The sequence below is a fragment of the Lotus japonicus genome, chromosome 4 (assembly GCF_012489685.1).
Source record: "Lotus japonicus ecotype B-129 chromosome 4, LjGifu_v1.2".
Taxonomy (NCBI): Eukaryota; Viridiplantae; Streptophyta; class Magnoliopsida; order Fabales; family Fabaceae; genus Lotus; species Lotus japonicus.
This window is the reverse complement of record NC_080044.1, coordinates 61,871,927-61,891,191: the sequence shown is the minus strand read 5'-3', so window position 1 is coordinate 61,891,191 and position 19,265 is coordinate 61,871,927. Positions and strand designations below refer to the sequence as shown.

The following is a 19,265-nucleotide window of genomic DNA, read 5'->3' as shown; positions in this document are numbered from 1 at the left end:
ATATAGATAGTAAATTTGAAATTTGAAAACTTTTGGAGATGCAGATGAAACCTCGACCACCGAAAAAGTTTAGAGATTTGGTTCCCAATGTGTCATCTTGGGGAGATTTGAATAAGGATTCTTGAGGAAGGATGTTGATGGCGGCGCAGGGTATATGATTGGTCAGAAATATGATAATGGTGGCCATTGATGGAAGAGATTAATTGGAATGGTGAAAATATAATTATGAAGGCTTGCATGTTTTTGTGGTATGTGTGAAGCATTTAAAAAAGGAATTGGAAGATGCACTCTTTGGGAGAGAGAATGAGTTCTTAATAATTAAGGAAGATAGTGGGAGAGAGAATGATGTGTGGAGCTTGATAAAAAAACAGAAAAAAGAAGGAAATGTCATGTGTACAGTAAAAAGGAGAGAAGAGCTTGTAGAATGCCATGTAGAATTCCACTAAGTCTAAGATTGCATGAGAGAGCAGAATGCTTATGGTTGCGACACATCAGCATTTGGTCCTTTGAACATTTGCTCTTTTAATAGTATTATTGATTCGCACTATTCAAAACATTTATAGTATAATTTTCAATATCCCTGAAATGAATACTTCGTGACATGTGAAAAAAAAAATGTTCAAGCCAATTTACACCCTTTTATGAGAGAATAGAGATTGTGTAAAATTCTTCAACATGTGCATTCAATTGATTTATGTGGGCGTGGCATAATGTAACCGAAAAATTCAATTGATTTATGTGACATAATCTAAGTGAATGTTAGTGTAAAACTCGTTTATATTGTGCATATCTTTTTTTAAACATTTTGCCGTGCAAGTTGCTTGAGCATCTTCACATCTTTCTTTTTCATAATTCTTGAGTTCTATGTAACATAATGTGAGTTGACATTAGTGCAAAAAAAAATTTAAACGATTCCGTAGGATAGTTTAAGGAGTTATGATATGTACACACCTTTTCACATCTTTTTTACCTTCATTTTCTATCTATTTCTCTTTTTTTATCAATCAAATCACATATCACATCGTTACTTTCTCTTTCCTTTCTTTCTATCTCTCTCTTCTTCCACTTCTCCACATCTCAAAAGTGAGGTGTGAAGATATAATTATTCATAGTTTAAGTGGTAGAAGTTGAGGGACATATGAGTTGGGAGGTTCAGAGATCAATTTTTGGCTGATGAAATTTATCTTTCCGATGTAAAAAAAAAATTAACTGAAAGTTTATATCAATTAATCTATTTTATGCTTATAAAAAAATCTATTTTTTATAATTTATACACTTGTGTTTTGCCGTGCAAGCCACGTCAGCATCTACACCTATTTATTCGCCAATATTTATAGTGTATAAAATTTAATTGGTCCAGCGTGACGAAGGGCATATGATTTGAGTTTGGAAAACAAGGGTAAAATAGTAGTTTCAGTGCTACGAAAGAAAAGAAAAGAAAAACCTAAAATGCAGAATGATTGGGCTTGAAAAGTCACTGTGGATCTGTGACTCATTCACAGTGAAGAGAGAGAGAAATCAAATACCCTTGCGGCAATGTTGATGACTCCATAGATTCCTGGTTCATATAAGATACTCTCTCTCTCTTTTTCTCTTCATCAGATTCTTCTGTTTTCGCTATTTGTACTATTTTTCAGATCAATGTTGTGTTGCGTGCGTGGATTGTGAATTTTGTGACGGAAGAGAAGTAACTGCCATTACACTTTCTGTTTCTGTTCAGATCTGTGTTTTCCGCATCATCGATTCGTCTTTGCTGTTTATAGCTTTCTGTTTCTTACATTTTTCTGTGATAATCTATTTCGGGTTGTGGTTTTCGATTATTTTAATTTAAGAGAGGCGACAAAGTCGCTGGACGCAGCGGTTCATCGATCTCTTCCTGAATTTGGCTGTGGAAGAACACAAAACAAGAATCGGTCGATAAACCTCTGCATCCAGCGCTCATCTCGCCTCTCTCTCTCTCTTTTGATGGTTTCATGTTTAATTCCTCTTGTTTTCATATATAGATTAATTCTCTGGTTTTCGATAAAGCTGATCTAGATGCATCTGGTTGTTGTGGCTTACTTGTGAATTGCGATTTAGTAATTATTTTCCATCCATTTCTATGATGCGTATTGCTGGTGAGGCTTAGTGAATGAATTCACCTTCCAATAGAATGAGAATGCCTCTAGTGTTGCAGGTGCTGTCAATTTCCCGATTTGGGATAAAGGGGATAAAAAAGTCTTTAGGAATATTTCGATAAGGACGGACCAATTCCCTTAAAAATGTTGTGTATTCGATTCTCGTTGCGACGTTGCCTCATGCTCATATGGAGTGCGTTGGTACTTGGTAGACGATCTGTAGGTACTTTGTAAGCGAACTATGATCTTGAGAGCATGTCCTAACCCAAGGTGGTGACCTGACACGCCTCTTTTCTTCACCAATTTTTTTTTGTCTTGAGGAATATTTTGGTGTTTCCTTTTATTTTCTTTCCTTTTTATTACTCTATCTTCACTGTTCTTACTCTTATGTTTAATCACTCTAAAATTGAAGTGTCCTTGGTTTTTCTTCTAAACCTATTTGCCCCAAATAGGAATGCTTCCTGCTAGCCTCAAATCTCCACCTTTATGTAAAGTAATGATAATCTTGCTTGTTGGTTTTCATTTTGTTTTGGTGCAGAATTAGTATAATTTGTTTGTTCTGGTTTTAATCCATCAATTTTTAGTGCTCCTATGGAATTTCAGATCTTAGTATTCATGGCATAATTAATGGTTGTTGTGATTATAGTTCCTACTGTCCACTCTTGAAAAAACTCATGTTTTGGTTGTTTGGACTTTGTTTGTGGATCAGATACTTAAAATGGTCATGCAGATGCAGTCACCTTTCCATTGATTCTGATTCCCCAAATACATGTTTCACATGTTATGGAACAAAACGGGAAGAAATGTCCACATTCATTTATAAATTTCTGAGTGTCTTTATTAAGGAACTGGAGCTTCTTTTTCAAGATGCTCAAGGGCAGTACTATAAATGTGTCATTTTCATTTCTTCACCGTATGGGTTAAAGGTCTCTGCTTGTTTCTTTCTTGTTATGGAAAAAGGTATCTCTGTGATGTAGGCTTCTAATTGGTATGCCACACACTGCACGCTACCTAGTTTTACTGCATCTAGGTCTTGGCTAGCTGAATGAAAGTCATTTAATGGTGACGGTCGCAGTGGTTAGGAATGGTTCAAAGTGGCTGTGTGAACTCCTGAGGTTGAAAGTTTCATCATTAAGAAACACATTTTTAAAGAGACTTTTGACCTTTAGCACACCGGATCGAATAGGATTATTTCAATGGAGGATTACCTAAAAGGGTGTCCCAACTTGCAAGAGAATCAATCATGTAGCTGATGCTCATAGGAATGTGGTATCGAATAAGTTCTTGTATACATGTTAGAATGAAAATGGAAGTAAAGCAGGGTAGGTACTTAAGACAAATCGGGCCGTTATGTCTGCCATATATTTGGATTCTAAAAGAGCATGTACATATTAAGCAGAGGAATAATATTGTGAAGCTCATCTATTTAAGGATATCCTTACATTTTATTCCTGGGTTCGTATTCCCCAATTCAAAGTTTTTAGTTTTCTGATGCTCTGCCTTAAAAGAAAAAGTTTTTCTATATTGGTAGAACTTTAATACATGTGCTCTTACATCCTATTTCCATTCACTCTCTTTCTATCCCTTTTTCCTTTTTCTGTCATATAACTCATGAGGTCATGCTTGTTTGCAATTTTTAAAGACTTTTATTTTCTGTTTTTTAAAAACTGAAAAATTAAAAAATTAGTTTGTGTATTTAAGAACTGTTTTTGATTAAAAAAAAAGAACTGCTTCTAAGAACAGTTTATTTTTTATTTTTAAAACTAAAATCTTTAAAATCAGCTAATCAGCCAAAATAAAATTTAAATTGATATCAATGTGATATGGTCTTGTGTGTTTTAAGAAAATCTTATGGTCTTATGGATGGAAATTATTAGATTTGACTCTAAAGTCCTAGAGTGATTATATTTTAGTAAGTAATCACAATTATATATAGTGATTATGTATTTTGAAAAGTTAATAAAACAACTTAATCGAAAGTTGTAATTTTTTTATAGGCAAATGTTAGTTGTTAATGTTAGTAAATTAGTCATCTTCAGGGTTTAAACCATGAACCTTTCACCCTGCATTCTACCCACCTCTTATGTCCATAACTCTTTCTCGAGTATCATTTAAGCTATCATTTAGGGACTCGAAAGTTGTAATTAACTAATTATTTACTTTAAAGTGAGAGACTCTTTTTTAGAGTAGCTGGACCCGCTTTAGGCCTTGATTCTATGGATATTGTTTAATTTCATGATCGCACGCTAATCGCGTCTTCTTGGATTGGGCAATGTATAAGTCCAAGGCTGTGATCATTGTGAGGACGAAAGTAACAAGGATTTAAATTTCAAGGAGATGAAAATTTGCGGTTGAGATGGCTACCAAAGAAAATGACCATTATAAGATGCCAAACTCCATGACAATGACCTTTTTGTCGTTTGTAAGATGGCCTTATGAGAACTTGTAACTTAGGTACAATGGAATCCAGAGATATTATTTAATAGATTCATCATGTGAATAATGCAGAAAACATATTATCTTGTTCTGTCTTTTGTGCTTTAGTGGGAACAAAGATAAAGCATTCATAGAAGGGAGGTGAAAGCTACCATACCATGTTGGACAATAGTACAAAGATCTTATGGGTTCATGTGAGAAGTATGGAGAAGAAAGATCTTAATTTTTTTTAGTCTTCATAAGTGCATATGTTTGTGGAGTAGTAGTACTAACCTCTATTCATATGTGTGATTGATTTTTTTGATGACTTTGTAGAACATCATTTAATAATGAACAAGCTCTTCTATCTTTTTCTCGTACTTTTTAATTATGCTCTTCTTTCGTAATAGCAGTTATATAAAAGTAATATTTATGAGCAGGAAGATATGGACAATATTCAAGTCAATTATCATCATTATCATTATAATGCTTTTATCAAGCAATATATATAAACTATCTTACAAGAGTCACATTATTTCATACAAAGAGTTAGGCATGTCAAAAAACTATCGAACTGAACCGAACTTGAGCAATCAGCTAGTCTTTTTACCGAATAGGTTTGTTCGACCGCAAGTTTAACCAATCCAATTTTATGGGTTCATATGGGTTTGGCCGGTTGATTTCGGTTTTGGGGTCTAGCCTGACCGAACCAGCGATTAGAAAAAAAAACGTTCAGCATTGACCCAATATCCCACTAACCTTAGTCTCATTTAGACCATATAAATACTCTCCTAACCATTAGCCTCTCAACCTCAGCTGCCACCCCACCACTATATCAGAATCAGAAGGAAACTCACTCTGTCGCATGTTCCACCGTCATGGAGTTCGTAGAAGCTTTAGTGCATGTGCTCAGAATCGCATCCTCACCTATGATATGCTCAATTAGACTTGAAATGTTAGCAACCACGTCCGATCTCGGTAAAGTGCCACTTCTCACCCATCAACAAGTTCATCCTCTGTGCTTGCATCCTCCATGGCTTCGGATAAAGTTTTTTTTTTTTCTATTGAGATTTATATATTTATGTATTTATATATATATATATATATATATAATATATATTTTCTATGTTATGATGCATTTGAATCTAAAACTTTGTATTGAAAACTATCTCCACTTCTTGATTTTTCTTAACTTCTTCCTTCTATCATCTCAACACCGTTATATGTATATATTTTTTAATTTTTTATGGATGTTCAAACCGAATGAACACACTTATATCACCTATCGAAAATAATTCTATCAATAGGATCAACTACTATCAAGTATCAAGACATGTTAATTCATAAGTTATGTAATGCCAAAAGTAATTGTGGTTACTTCACCAATGAACTTATACTAAAAATCAATTTAAATTGAACTTAAGGAAATATATAGAGCAAAGTAAGATATGTCACCCAATTGGCGTACTAAAACATGATTGATTATATGGATAGAATTATTTTTAATAGGGGAATTATGAGTTTGGATGAGAGAATTATTTTGTTCTTTTCTCACATATATGGATAATATTTTGGGGTGTTCACATGAGGGGCATTACATTATTTTTTTGTTTCACTTGACTGAAATGTGCCTTTGATTTTTGTAACTTATGATGTGAATCCGATTTACTCGATTTGATTAGTAGCACAATTGTACTCCAGTGCTGAATATTACACATCAGAGCAAATATCAGAAGTGTTTTATGCAGATAGGCCCCGTCAAAATTTGGTACCAAATGCAGTCTTACTTCTTATTTCTTATCATTCTTATACATGTGCTAAGTAAAAGCTTGAGCATTTTCTTATTTTTGCGTTTCAGGCTGGGTTCATATCAGAAATCTCTAGATTAGAGTCTCTTCCGAGTTCCGAGAGACACTTCTTCGAACAGTGTGAGAAGGAATGCTTGAGAAACTGCTCTCATACAACCCATGCAGTTGCTGGTGGAAACTACGTAGATTGGACACAGTTCATGAATTGAAGATTGGAGTTTTTGTCTAATTGTGAATTTTTCTTAATTTAAGGATTTTTGTGAATTGATTATTCGAATCTTTACTGTTATGTTTTTCTATTTATGTATTAGTTAGTTTGCTTTGAGTTTTTTGTTATTGTAATATACTGTGATAAGTGTTCCCAGGCCTGGATTTTCTATTTGTTTTCTGTTGTAGTTTAAAGAGCTCGATACAAGGATTTGAATATGTGGGTGGTGGCGCTGGCCATGAACCACTTGACTGAAGTACGTTTTTTTGGTATGTCTATTTTACTTTAAAACAAGGGGCCTCTTTACTTGTGATTTTGTAATGTGTGATTTTTCTCACGAAGAAGTAGTGCATCTTTGAACAAGTTGTAGAAAGTGAGGACGGATGCAATATGTGGTTCTCCCTCTGTATTTCTCTTTTGATGACCTCTACTCGCTGTGATTTGCAGAAGTTCTTTAGATATACAATTCTTCCTTTTTTCTAACTGTATGAGAAAATAGATTTTGTTGGATTTTTTTTTGTTTTTTCTGAGTGAGTTTGTTCGATTTTGTATGAAACCATATGGATTTGATTCACATTTTGTTTGAGGAAAGCATATTGAAAACTGAATTTGATTTTAGTTTTTGTTTAGTCCAACTACTCTGGCTTTGCAGACTTGAAGAAATATTCTTAGTTTATTTGAGAGATGATTCCAATGCTGGTTTTGTTGCAGGAACTCTATCAACTGGTCTAGATGTCCGCTAGATGTGATAGAACCTCGAATGCAATAGTTGTTTGTTTCTGTAGATTTGGTGGGATCTGCTTTGTTCAAGTTTTTTTTTACTTTTACGAATATCTAAAATCTCCTCATATTTTCTATCTTTTAGAACTCACTCATCTTAAGAGCAAACACTAGGAGTATTTATTTCTTTGAAGAAGGTCAAAGGACAAAGTAGAAGAAGCATAAGAGAAAACTTGCATTAACCAAAGGAGAAGCACACCATTCCTCAGTGCTAGCGAAGAGTTGGTCATGTTCCATTCTATCTTACATCTGGCGGTAAAGAAGCATGTTGAGGTGAAAGAGAGCAAGTGGAGCTGTGATTGAGATGAGACAAGAAGTGGGAAGGTTGTGGGGAAATATTTCTTTTATTAATATAAGTGGAAGTGAAATTTAGGATCTCAGATGATATATTTTGGTCAATTTTGGTTTGTCATTGTCTGTAGATTTGGTATATGTACAAACATTGACTTGGCTGGGATTTGTGGAGAATTATGATTCACTGGATTTTTGAGGCATTCTTTGTAATGAAAATATGTTGAATTATAGGCGTAGGGAAATTTATTGATTTAGGTTGTTTAATTATTTTGGGGAAATAAAACAATTATTATTTGATGGATACGGGAAGATTACAATATTTGATTTGATTAGTTTCCAAATGTTTAAGAAAATGAAAGGTTTTAATAATCATTCTAGAAATAAAAAATTATTATAGAAAAATAAATGGGGGAAAGGGAAATTTGAAAGAAGAGATGAGGGGAGAGAGGGGGGGGGGGGGGGAGAAGGACAATTAATGGGAAAATAGGAAAATGATATAGGGAAACCGAAAATTTAAAATGTCAGATGAGAGGAACGAAATTTGGGGAGAAAGAGAGAATTAATAGGGAAATATGAGATCATATATTGGGAACAACTTAAAAAAAACATAGATAAGTTAGAATTTAAAAAATAATAACAGAAAACGAACTCGCATAATCATGTTCATTATTAATTGATGTATCAAATACAATAGACATATTCCCCGTGCAACGCGCAGGTAAAAAAACACTAGTGTTCCTTCATTCAAATATCAAAGAATATATCTCTTTATTTAATTATTAAATTATCTTTTAATACATCACATCAAATATTTCTTACATACAAGCCGGTAAAAATCAGTTAGTTCTGATATTAAAAAGTTAAAACTTATATCAAGTTATATACATCCTGGATCTTTTTTTTTTTGGTAGATTACATCCTGAATCTATATCCTTTTCATTAAGTTCTCTAATTTTATACTTTAAAAAAATTTAATAATAAATTCTTAATGAGTGTCATTTAATTTTGAAATAATATTTCATGTCATTACTTGAATTAATAAAATTTTCTTGTCACTATTTGAATTAACAACTTAATGTAAAAAATATATGAAACTTAGTTTTCCTTAAAATTATACAAGCCGAAAAAATATAGTAAGTTATTGTAAAAGATAATTCAAGTTTTCCGAAACACAAAAAAAAAAAATTCAAGTTGTTTTTTTTTAAATGATTCAAGTTGTTAAAAATGTGATTTATGACTAATAAATAATCAATGGTGGAGATTAAAAAATTATATAATTTTATTTTAGTTATTTTAAATTTGAGTTTAATGATATGCACAATTGGTATAAAGAAGTTTTACAATACATCTAACTATTCTGTGCCACATAGGACAAACTATTACAATTATATTTTATTTAAATTAAATTAAAATTGTATTTTTTTTGATGTGAATGAAAACAATTGGATGGATGACTGTGGAAAAAACAGTGTTTCTATCCTTTTTTGTTTAAATTTTAATGAATTTTAAACTTATAATAGACAATTTAAATTGAAATCATTTAACTATATACGATTCACCATGGACCATATTATTTTGTGTTCTATCGGTATACCAATATCAATATGTAACCTATTATAACATGTTACGTCTAAGTTACGCATCACAAGAAAAACCACTCTTACGGATGAAACACATTTTCGACAGCACAAGACTGGAGATAAACCTTTTGTCAACTATAGTCGTTAACAACGCTTTTATAAAGTATTTTATTGTAGAACAAGGTCTTGAGAAACTGAAAGACCCAAGTTTTTTAAGCTTATGCCAAGTAAATAGAATCCTATTCACGATTAGGGTTGATGTATCGTGAAGGGAAACCTGAACTAGAGTTTACCAAATGAAATAAATTTATGAAGGAGAAAGTTCATGAAAAGTCTAAGGATTGTACCAAAATCGATAAAAGGTATAGCACGATCGTTATACGCTTAAACCTAGGTCAGAAACCCTAGTATATAGCTAGTTTTCACTTAAAGTCACGATGGAAATTAATTCCAAAAATCTTCAGAGAAATGTTAGAACTTCTCTTTTTCCATATATCACAATCGTTTCGAGGCGAAACTCTAGGATATACGAACGTCCGATTCCAATCATCGGAAGTTTGCCGAAACTGAAACCCTGGTATTTCAAAACCCTAGAATCAACCGACGATGAAGACTTTTTCTATCCGGAGCTTCAAATGAAGATTCTACACGCGTACACCCATTTCTCTCGATGATTTCAATCTTTCTTCAGAAGGAAGTTTTCTATTCCGACATCCGATGCAAAAAGCAACTTATCGGGTAAAATAGTTTTACACCGACTTTGCATTAGTTACCAAAAATACAAGGAAACCTTTTCTTAGTTTTGGATTTATGTCGCCAAAACCTATCTTAGAATTCATGGAGAATGAAGCCGGAAAAATCAGATTCGCGAAACTTTCATTTTCCCGCGTTTTGCCAACCTCAATATATAGCATTAAAAACAAGCCTCGAAAACCAAAAATCATACCGATATTTCTTTGAAGAATTAGAAGATTCAGCGGGGAGAATATCGTGTCTAAAATACGTTGGAATCAGTAGGAAGAATCGGAAATCGCTCTCATATTTTTATCTTAACTCTATGAGCAAAATCCTCCGATATCTAAACAAATCTGTACCGGTTTACAAAATATCTTCTCAAAATATCTGTTCATACTTATCCAATCTTGATAAATATCTATTCATACCTATCCAATCTTGATAAATATCTATTCATACTTATCCGATCCTTGCTAAATATCTTCCATTTCATTCCCTATATATATATGTTGAAGCTTGAGACAAAACCTCACAAACACACACACACAAGCCGCGGCCAAGAGGAGAGGAGGAGAAGAAGATTTTCTTGATTTCTTGCTTGATCGTTGATCCGACAGTTGCTACTTCAAGGTGTCGAGGTATAGTCGCTAATCCTTACCTCTGATCGTCTTTTCCATAGCTTTTCTCTATGTCCTTCTGTACTCTTAGTTTTGAGGTTTTTGCAAAACTATCCTGAATACTTCATTTTTTATTCTAAACATCTTCCTTACGTGCCCAAGAGCACTTCTGTCGGATTAGTTTTTCCGTTATGTCGCCGGAACTCCGCCGGAATCAATTTCTGCTTAAAATACCCATTTTTAAGCAAAGTCTCAACCTTTGGACTGAAAACTATCGCCTTAGCTTAGTGCTAGTAGTATTAGTTGTCATAAACGTCGTTGGTGACGTCCCTATCCAATTTGCTTTTCGAAATTTCAGTTTTGAATTTCTGAGCTAAAATATTGACCAAAATACCCCTGCGACAGTTTTCGATCCGATAATTTTTCCGAGTTTAGAATACCCTTAGTTACGGCTAATGATAGCATAGGAACCAAGTTTGATCGAAGAAAAATCGAACCCCACAATTACCAAAAGTGGCCGAGCCCTATAAGGGGGGGAGGAGGAAAATTTCCTTTTTCGAAAACTTGTCCTTTCGCGCTAGATTATCATACCTCGGAGTACATACTACTTCGTGTAACCTTAGTGAGTATTGATAGCTTAAGTTTTCGATAGATTTTGATAGAATTCTGTGGTTTTACTCTAAAGGTTCGTTGAGGAATTTCCCGAAGAACAAGGAACTTTGTGGATTCGAGGGGGGAGATTGTGAAGGAAAGATTGAGGAGCTGATTGTGAAGGAGCGTTTGAAGAGAACCCTGGAAATTGGCTAAGGTGAGGTCTACTCTCTGAATTACTAGATAATGTTTTAGGTGTCGACGAATTCGACTTGATTTATGTGTTATGCACTTAATTGCTAAATGTCTGAAATGATTTCTGAGGCTTCGGCCGAGCTTGTTGATTTCATGATGCCTTGATATTGTGTGCTAAATGATTCACATGTTATGTGCTAAATGGTTAATCTAGGATGTGTTGGAATATGCTGTTTATGCTTATTGGATTGCACTAATTTAACTATATTATTTCACATATATCTGTGGTACTGAGGAGTGAGAATAACGGGCAAGTCATGCCGATTTTATTTTGAGAGTTTGAGAAAGTTTGACGGGACGAACGGAGTTCGAGCCTTGTTATGGTTATGACGGATCGAGACATTCTCGGGGAGTTAATTGGGATTTTGGTGGATGTTGAAGACTCATAAGATTTGCGATAAGACTAAAAGGATATTATTTTATAAGGAAAATTCATAAGACATTAAACAACCTCTAAACCTTTAAATAATGATAACAATCTCGAGTGCAAGTTGAGGATTGAATCTTAGTTGTGGAAAGCGAGAAGTGTCGTCGGATCCAAGGGTTGAGAAAGATTGTGAGTTCTGAGTATGTTGATACTCATTCGCTCTGGGAGCAGTTTGTTTAGCCATCCAAGGGATGTGCCGAGAAGCTTCACTGAGGCGTAAGACCTTGTGAATGCGTGATACTCCACTGAGGCGTGAGACCTTGTGGAAAGCATGGATCTTCACTGAGGCGTGAGACCTCGTGAACAGCATGAAGCTTCACTGAGGCGTGAGACCTTGTGAATGCGGGATACTCCACTGAGGCGTGAGACCTTGTGGAAAGCATGGATCTTCACTGAGGCGTGAGACCTCGTGAATAGCATGGAACTCCACTGAAGCGTGAGACTTCGTGCAAGTGTGTAAATTCACTGGGGCGTGAGACCCCGTGAAAGCATAAAACTTCACTGAAGCGTGAGACTTTGTGAATGTGTGAGACTCCACTGAAGCGTGAGACTTCGTGAGAGCATTGATGACTCGAAGAGTTATCGTGAGTGGTTGCACTCATTTTATGATTATTGTATTTTGTCGCAGAAATCGACTTTTACCTTAGGGTATTCTTTATAGAGACATTAAGTTAGCTAGAACACGTGGCGACGTGTCGAGTGAGGTCGGAGACGTTGTTTGGCTAATCACATTGCACTCATGCATACATAGGAGGTTAATACACGGCGTGATACCGGACCTCGGTGGATTCCAAAATGGTCATAAGACCCGGATTTCCGCGTAAGAGCGCTGTTAGGTGACTCTTAGTAGCAGATCTGGCTACCTTTGTGTGGTGTAAGAGGCACGCGGGCGGAAATGGTCCCACCGTTGCTGGTGCTAGGATTGATCCGTTGATGTCCATCCGTTTCCGGAATGCATTTGGTTAACTGGGTTAACCGTCATTTGCATTTCATGCAACATGCATACTGACTTAGTTGTTGAGTGCGATTGATAATTGTTAATCCTATTTGATACATGCTATCTGTTATTACTGCGTTTATATTCATTGTGAAATATACAACCCTAGAATGTTATCCCTAGCTATAAGCCTAAGTGGCTATTCTCTTATCTATATCTATTGGTGGTATTATTTATATAATTCTTTGGAGTTGACCCTCGCGTCTTCTGTGAGTGCTTTGGCGGACAAACGCCCTTTGTCAGATGTCTATGACGGACTGATTCACGATGGTTCACCCTTCGGGGGGAACTAGATTTGAGATGCCGGAACCGGAGCGCATCGCGGTCGCGAGAGGAGGACGGAGTGTGTACATAGACTAGGTCGTTCTGAATTTCGAATTCGGACGACGATCATACTAGCATGTAGGTTTTAGTGCTGGTGTGAGCTCCTTGAGATGGGATTAGAGTAGGAGTAGAGTCTTAGCTCTGAACATCATTTGTTTCTTTGGGGACAGGGTAGTTTCCCACCTATAGCTTTTTGTGTGGTTTCTTTACGAGAATCACAGAGAGTTGGTTGGACTTAGGAGGTCTTGTTTTAGGCCGATGGGCCAGCTTATTCTCATTTTGAAAGATAGTGTTGCGAACACTTGACCTTTCTTTTGGTCTGTACCTTTTGCCTACGGGCGCTACTTTTCTCATTACCCGTCACTGGAGGTTTACTCGTGACGAGGCTAGCTACTTACAGCGGGGGCTGTATTTATAATATATATTAGTTCTGTTATCTTTTGTTGGGAGTTTACTTCTTTCAGTCTTTGGTTCTATTATCATTATAAAAAAAATATTCACGTTTTTCCGCATTAAGTTTCTTTTGGTTACTAAAGTGACGCCACCGAAATCGGGGTGTTACACTGTGGTATCAGAGCTTGTCGAGTCTTTCGGGAGTCTTTGGGGAATAGGTCTTCTGTGCTAGGTTGTGTGACTCTGCAAAGAGTGAAAATTGATTGTCTGCACGCGATTTTTCGCTTAGAATTGATTGAAGTTAGTGCTTAATCATATTGTATAGTTATGCTAGATGCTATCTTATGATGAGTACTAACTGTTTGCTTAACTTAACAGAACATGGTGAACACTAACCAGTTAGCTGAGATGATGGCCACTATGGCCCAAGCTGTGACAGCACAGGCGAATGACAATGCTATGAGGCGTGCTACTGAGGAGGCACGTGATCAGCATCAGCGTCAGAGGGAAGTGACACTGGACCAGAACAAGGGCCTGAATGACTTCAGGAGACAAGATCCACCAAAGTTCTCGGGTGGTACTGACCCGGACAAAGCGGATCTCTGGATCCAGGAGATTGAGAAGATATTCGGTGTATTACAAACTGTTGAGGGTGCCAAGGTAGGCATGGCAACTTACCTGCTGCTGGGTGATGCTGAGTACTGGTGGAAGGGCACTAGGGGGATCATGGAAGCTAACCATGAAGAGATCAACTGGAACTCTTTCCGGACCGCATTCTTGGAAAAGTATTTTCCAACAAGTGCCCGGGATGAGAGGGAGGCACAGTTTCTGACACTCCGTCAGGGAGGTATGTCTGTACCGGAATTTGCTTCGAAGCTGGAATCTTTGGCGAAGCATTTTCAATTCTTCAATGATCACGTGGATGAGCGCTACATGTTCAAGCGCTTTGTTAATGGACTGAGGCCTGATATTGAGGACTCAGTGAGGCCATTGGGAATTATGCGCTTTCAGTCGTTGGTGGAGAAAGCCACAGAAGTGGAGCTGATGAAGAATAGGAGGTTGAACCGTGCTGGAACTGGAGGGCCGATGAGATCAGGTTCCCAAAATTTTCAAGACAAAGGGAAATTTCAGAGCGGGAGGCCATATCAGCATCCTGCTGAAAAAGGGTTTACTTCCGGATCTTACAGACCCATGACGGGTACTGCTGGTGGTTCTGGAGGTCAGACTTTGAACAGGGAGATGACCTGTTTCAGATGTGGGAAGCCGGGACACTATGCTAATGCTTGTCCCGACACGAGGCCCAAATGCTTTAATTGTAACAAAATGGGGCATACTGCCGGTCAGTGCAGAGTACCCAAGACGGAACCAACTGTCAACACTGCTCGTGGAAAGCGTCCTGCTGCAGACGCAAGAGTCTACACCATGGATGGTGAAGATGCTGAAGGAGAAGATCCAAGAACAATATCCGGAGCTTTTACTGAACCTTAAGTTTCGAGGACGAAACTTTCTTTTTGGAGGGTAGTAATGTAAGACCCAAGTTTTTTAAGCTTATGCCAAGTAAATAGAATCCTATTCACGATTAGGGTTGATGTATCGTGAAGGGAAACCTGAACTAGAGTTTACCAAATGAAATAAATTTATGAAGGAGAAAGTTCAGGAAAAGTCTAAGGATTGTACCAAAATCGATAAAAGGTATAGCACGATCGTTATACGCTTAAACCTAGGTCAGAAACCCTAGTATATAGCTAGTTTTCACTTAAAGTCACGATGGAAATTAATTCCAAAAATCTTCAGAGAAATGTTAGAACTTCTCTTTTTCCATATATCACAATCGTTTCGAGGCGAAACTCTAGGATATACGAACGTCCGATTCCAATCATCGGAAGTTTGCCGAAACTGAAACCCTGGTATTTCAAAACCCTAGAATCAACCGACGATGAAGATTTTTTCTATCCGGAGCTTCAAATGAAGATTCTACACGCGTACACCCATTTCTCTCGATGATTTCAATCTTTCTTCAGAAGGAAGTTTTCTATTCCGACATCCGATGCAAAAAGCAACTTATCGGGTAAAATAGTTTTACACCGACTTTGCATTAGTTACCAAAAATACAAGGAAACCTTTTCTTAGTTTTGGATTTATGTCGCCAAAACCTATCTTAGAATTCATGGAGAATGAAGCCGGAAAAATCAAATTCGCGAAACTTTCATTTTCCCGCGTTTTGCCAACCTCAATATATAGCATTAAAAACAAGCCTCGAAAACCAAAAATCATACCGATATTTCTTTGAAGAATTAGAAGATTCAGCGGGGAGAATATCGTGTCTAAAATACGTTGGAATCAGTAGGAAGAATCGGAAATCGCTCTCATATTTTTATCTTAACTCTATGAGCAAAATCCTCCGATATCTAAACAAATCTGTACCGGTTTACAAAATATCTTCTCAAAATATCTGTTCATACTTATCCAATCTTGATAAATATCTATTCATACCTATCCAATCTTGATAAATATCTATTCATACTTATCCGATCCTTGCTAAATATCTTCCATTTCATTCCCTATATATATATGTTGAAGCTTGAGACAAAACCTCACAAACACACACACACAAGCCGCGGCCAAGAGGAGAGGAGGAGAAGAAGATTTTCTTGATTTCTTGCTTGATCGTTGATCCGACAGTTGCTACTTCAAGGTGTCGAGGTATAGTCGCTAATCCTTACCTCTGATCGTCTTTTCCATAGCTTTTCTCTATGTCCTTCTGTACTCTTAGTTTTGAGGTTTTTGCAAAACTATCCTGAATACTTCATTTTTTATTCTAAACATCTTCCTTACGTGCCCAAGAGCACTTCTGTCGGATTAGTTTTTCCGTTATGTCGCCGGAACTCCGCCGGAATCAATTTCTGCTTAAAATACCCATTTTTAAGCAAAGTCTCAACCTTTGGACTGAAAACTATCGCCTTAGCTTAGTGCTAGTAGGATTAGTTGTCATAAACGTCGTTGGTGACGTCCCTATCCAATTTGCTTTTCGAAATTTCAGTTTTGAATTTCTGAGCTAAAATATTGACCAAAATACCCCTGCGACAGTTTTCGATCCGATAATTTTTCCGAGTTTAGAATACCCTTAGTTACGGCTAATGATAGCATAGGAACCAAGTTTGATCGAAGAAAAATCGAACCCCACAATTACCAAAAGTGGCCGAGCCCTATAAGGGGGGGAGGAGGAAAATTTCCTTTTTCGAAAACTTGTCCTTTCGCGCTAGATTATCATACCTCGGAGTACATACTACTTCGTGTAACCTTAGTGAGTATTGATAGCTTAAGTTTTCGATAGATTTTGATAGAATTCTGTGGTTTTACTCTAAAGGTTCGTTGAGGAATTTCCCGAAGAACAAGGAACTTTGTGGATTCGAGGGGGGAGATTGTGAAGGAAAGATTGAGGAGCTGATTGTGAAGGAGCGTTTGAAGAGAACCCTGGAAATTGGCTAAGGTGAGGGCTACTCTCTGAATTACTAGATAATGTTTTAGGTGTCGACGAATTCGACTTGATTTATGTGTTATGCACTTAATTGCTAAATGTCTGAAATGATTTCTGAGGCTTCGGCCGAGCTTGTTGATTTCATGATGCCTTGATATTGTGTGCTAAATGATTCACATGTTATGTGCTAAATGGTTAATCTAGGATGTGTTGGAATATGCTGTTTATGCTTATTGGATTGCACTAATTTAACTATATTATTTCACATATATCTGTGGTACTGAGGAGTGAGAATAACGGGCAAGTCATGCCGATTTTATTTTGAGAGTTTGAGAAAGTTTGACGGGACGAACGGAGTTCGAGCCTTGTTATGGTTATGACGGATCGAGACATTCTCGGGGAGTTAATTGGGATTTTGGTGGATGTTGAAGACTCATAAGATTTGCGATAAGACTAAAAGGATATTATTTTATAAGGAAAATTCATAAGACATTAAACAACCTCTAAACCTTTAAATAATGATAACAATCTCGAGTGCAAGTTGAGGATTGAATCTTAGTTGTGGAAAGCGAGAAGTGTCGTCGGATCCAAGGGTTGAGAAAGATTGTGAGTTCTGAGTATGTTGATACTCATTCGCTCTGGGAGCAGTTTGTTTAGCCATCCAAGGGATGTGCCGAGAAGCTTCACTGAGGCGTGAGACCTTGTGAATGCGTGATACTCCACTGAGGCGTGAGACCTTGTGGAAAGCATGGATCTTCACTGAGGTGTGAGACCTCGTGAACAGCATGAAGCTTCACTGAGGCGTGAGACCTTGTGAATGCGGGATACTCCACTGAGGCGTGAGACCTTGTGGAAAGCATGGATCTTCACTGAGGCGTGAGACCTTGTGAATAGCATGGAACTTCACTGAAGCGTGAGACTTCGTGCAAGTGTGTATATTCACTGGGGCGTGAGACCCCGTGAAAGCATAAAACTTCACTGAAGCGTGAGACTTTGTGAATGTGTGAGACTCCACTGAAGCGTGAGACTTCGTGAGAGCATTGATGACTCGAAGAGTTATCGTGAGTGGTTGCACTCATTTTATGATTATTGTATTTTGTCGCAGAAATCGACTTTTACCTTAGGGTATTCTTTATAGAGACATTAAGTTAGCTAGAACACGTGGCGACGTGTCGAGTGAGGTCGGAGACGTTGTTTGGCTAATCACATTGCACTCATGCATACATAGGAGGTTAATACACGGCGTGATACCGGACCTCGGTGGATTCCAAAATGGTCATAAGACCCGGATTTCCGCGTAAGAGCGCTGTTAGGTGACTCTTAGTAGCAGATCTGGCTAGCTTTGTGTGGTGTAAGAGGCACGCGGGCGGAAATGGTCCCACCGTTGCTGGTGCTAGGATTGATCCGTTGATGTCCATCCGTTTCCGGAATGCATTTGGTTAACTGGGTTAACCGTCATTTGCATTTCATGCAACATGCATACTGACTTAGTTGTTGAGTGCAATTGATAATTGTTAATCCTATTTGATACATGCTATCTGTTATTACTGCGTTTATATTCATTGTGAAATATACAACCCTAGGATGTTATCCCTAGCTATAAGCCTAAGTGGCTATTCTCTTATCTATATCTATTGGTGGTATTATTTATATAATTCTTTGGAGTTGACCCTCGCGTCTTCTGTGTGTGCTTTGGCGGACAAACGCCCTTTGTCAGATGTCTATGACGGACTGATTCACGATGGTTCACCCTTCGGGGGGAACTAGATTTGAGATGCCGGAACCGGAGCGCATCGCGGTCGCGAGAGGAGGACGGAGTGTGTACATAGACTAGGTCGTTCTGAATTTCGAATTCGGACGACGATCATACTAGCATGTAGGTTTTAGTGCTGGTGTGAGCTCCTTGAGATGGGATTAGAGTAGGAGTAGAGTCTTAGCTCTGAACATCATTTGTTTCTTTGGGGACAGGGTAGTTTCCCACCTATAGCTTTTTGTGTGGTTTCTTTACGAGAATCACAGAGAGTTGGTTGGACTTAGGAGGTCTTGTTTTAGGCCGATGGGCCAGCTTATTCTCATTTTGAGAGATAGTGTTGCGAACACTTGACCTTTCTTTTGGTCTGTACCTTTTGCCTACGGGCGCTACTTTTCTCATTACCCGTCACTGGAGGTTTACTCGTGACGAGGCTAGCTACTTACAGCGGGGGCTGTATTTATAATATATATTAGTTCTGTTATCTTTTGTTGGG

General features: G+C 37.3%; 1 long non-coding RNA gene across 1 annotated transcript; it reads left to right on the top strand.

The window, feature by feature from the left end:
- Nucleotides 1–1,362: 1,362 nt before the first annotated feature.
- On the top strand, nt 1,363–7,209 carry LOC130713370 (uncharacterized). The gene is made up of 3 exons (XR_009010917.1): nt 1,363–5,510; nt 6,234–6,300; nt 6,391–7,209. It is a non-coding gene; the product is annotated as an uncharacterized LOC130713370 (long non-coding RNA).
- Nucleotides 7,210–19,265: the final 12,056 nt, after the last annotated feature.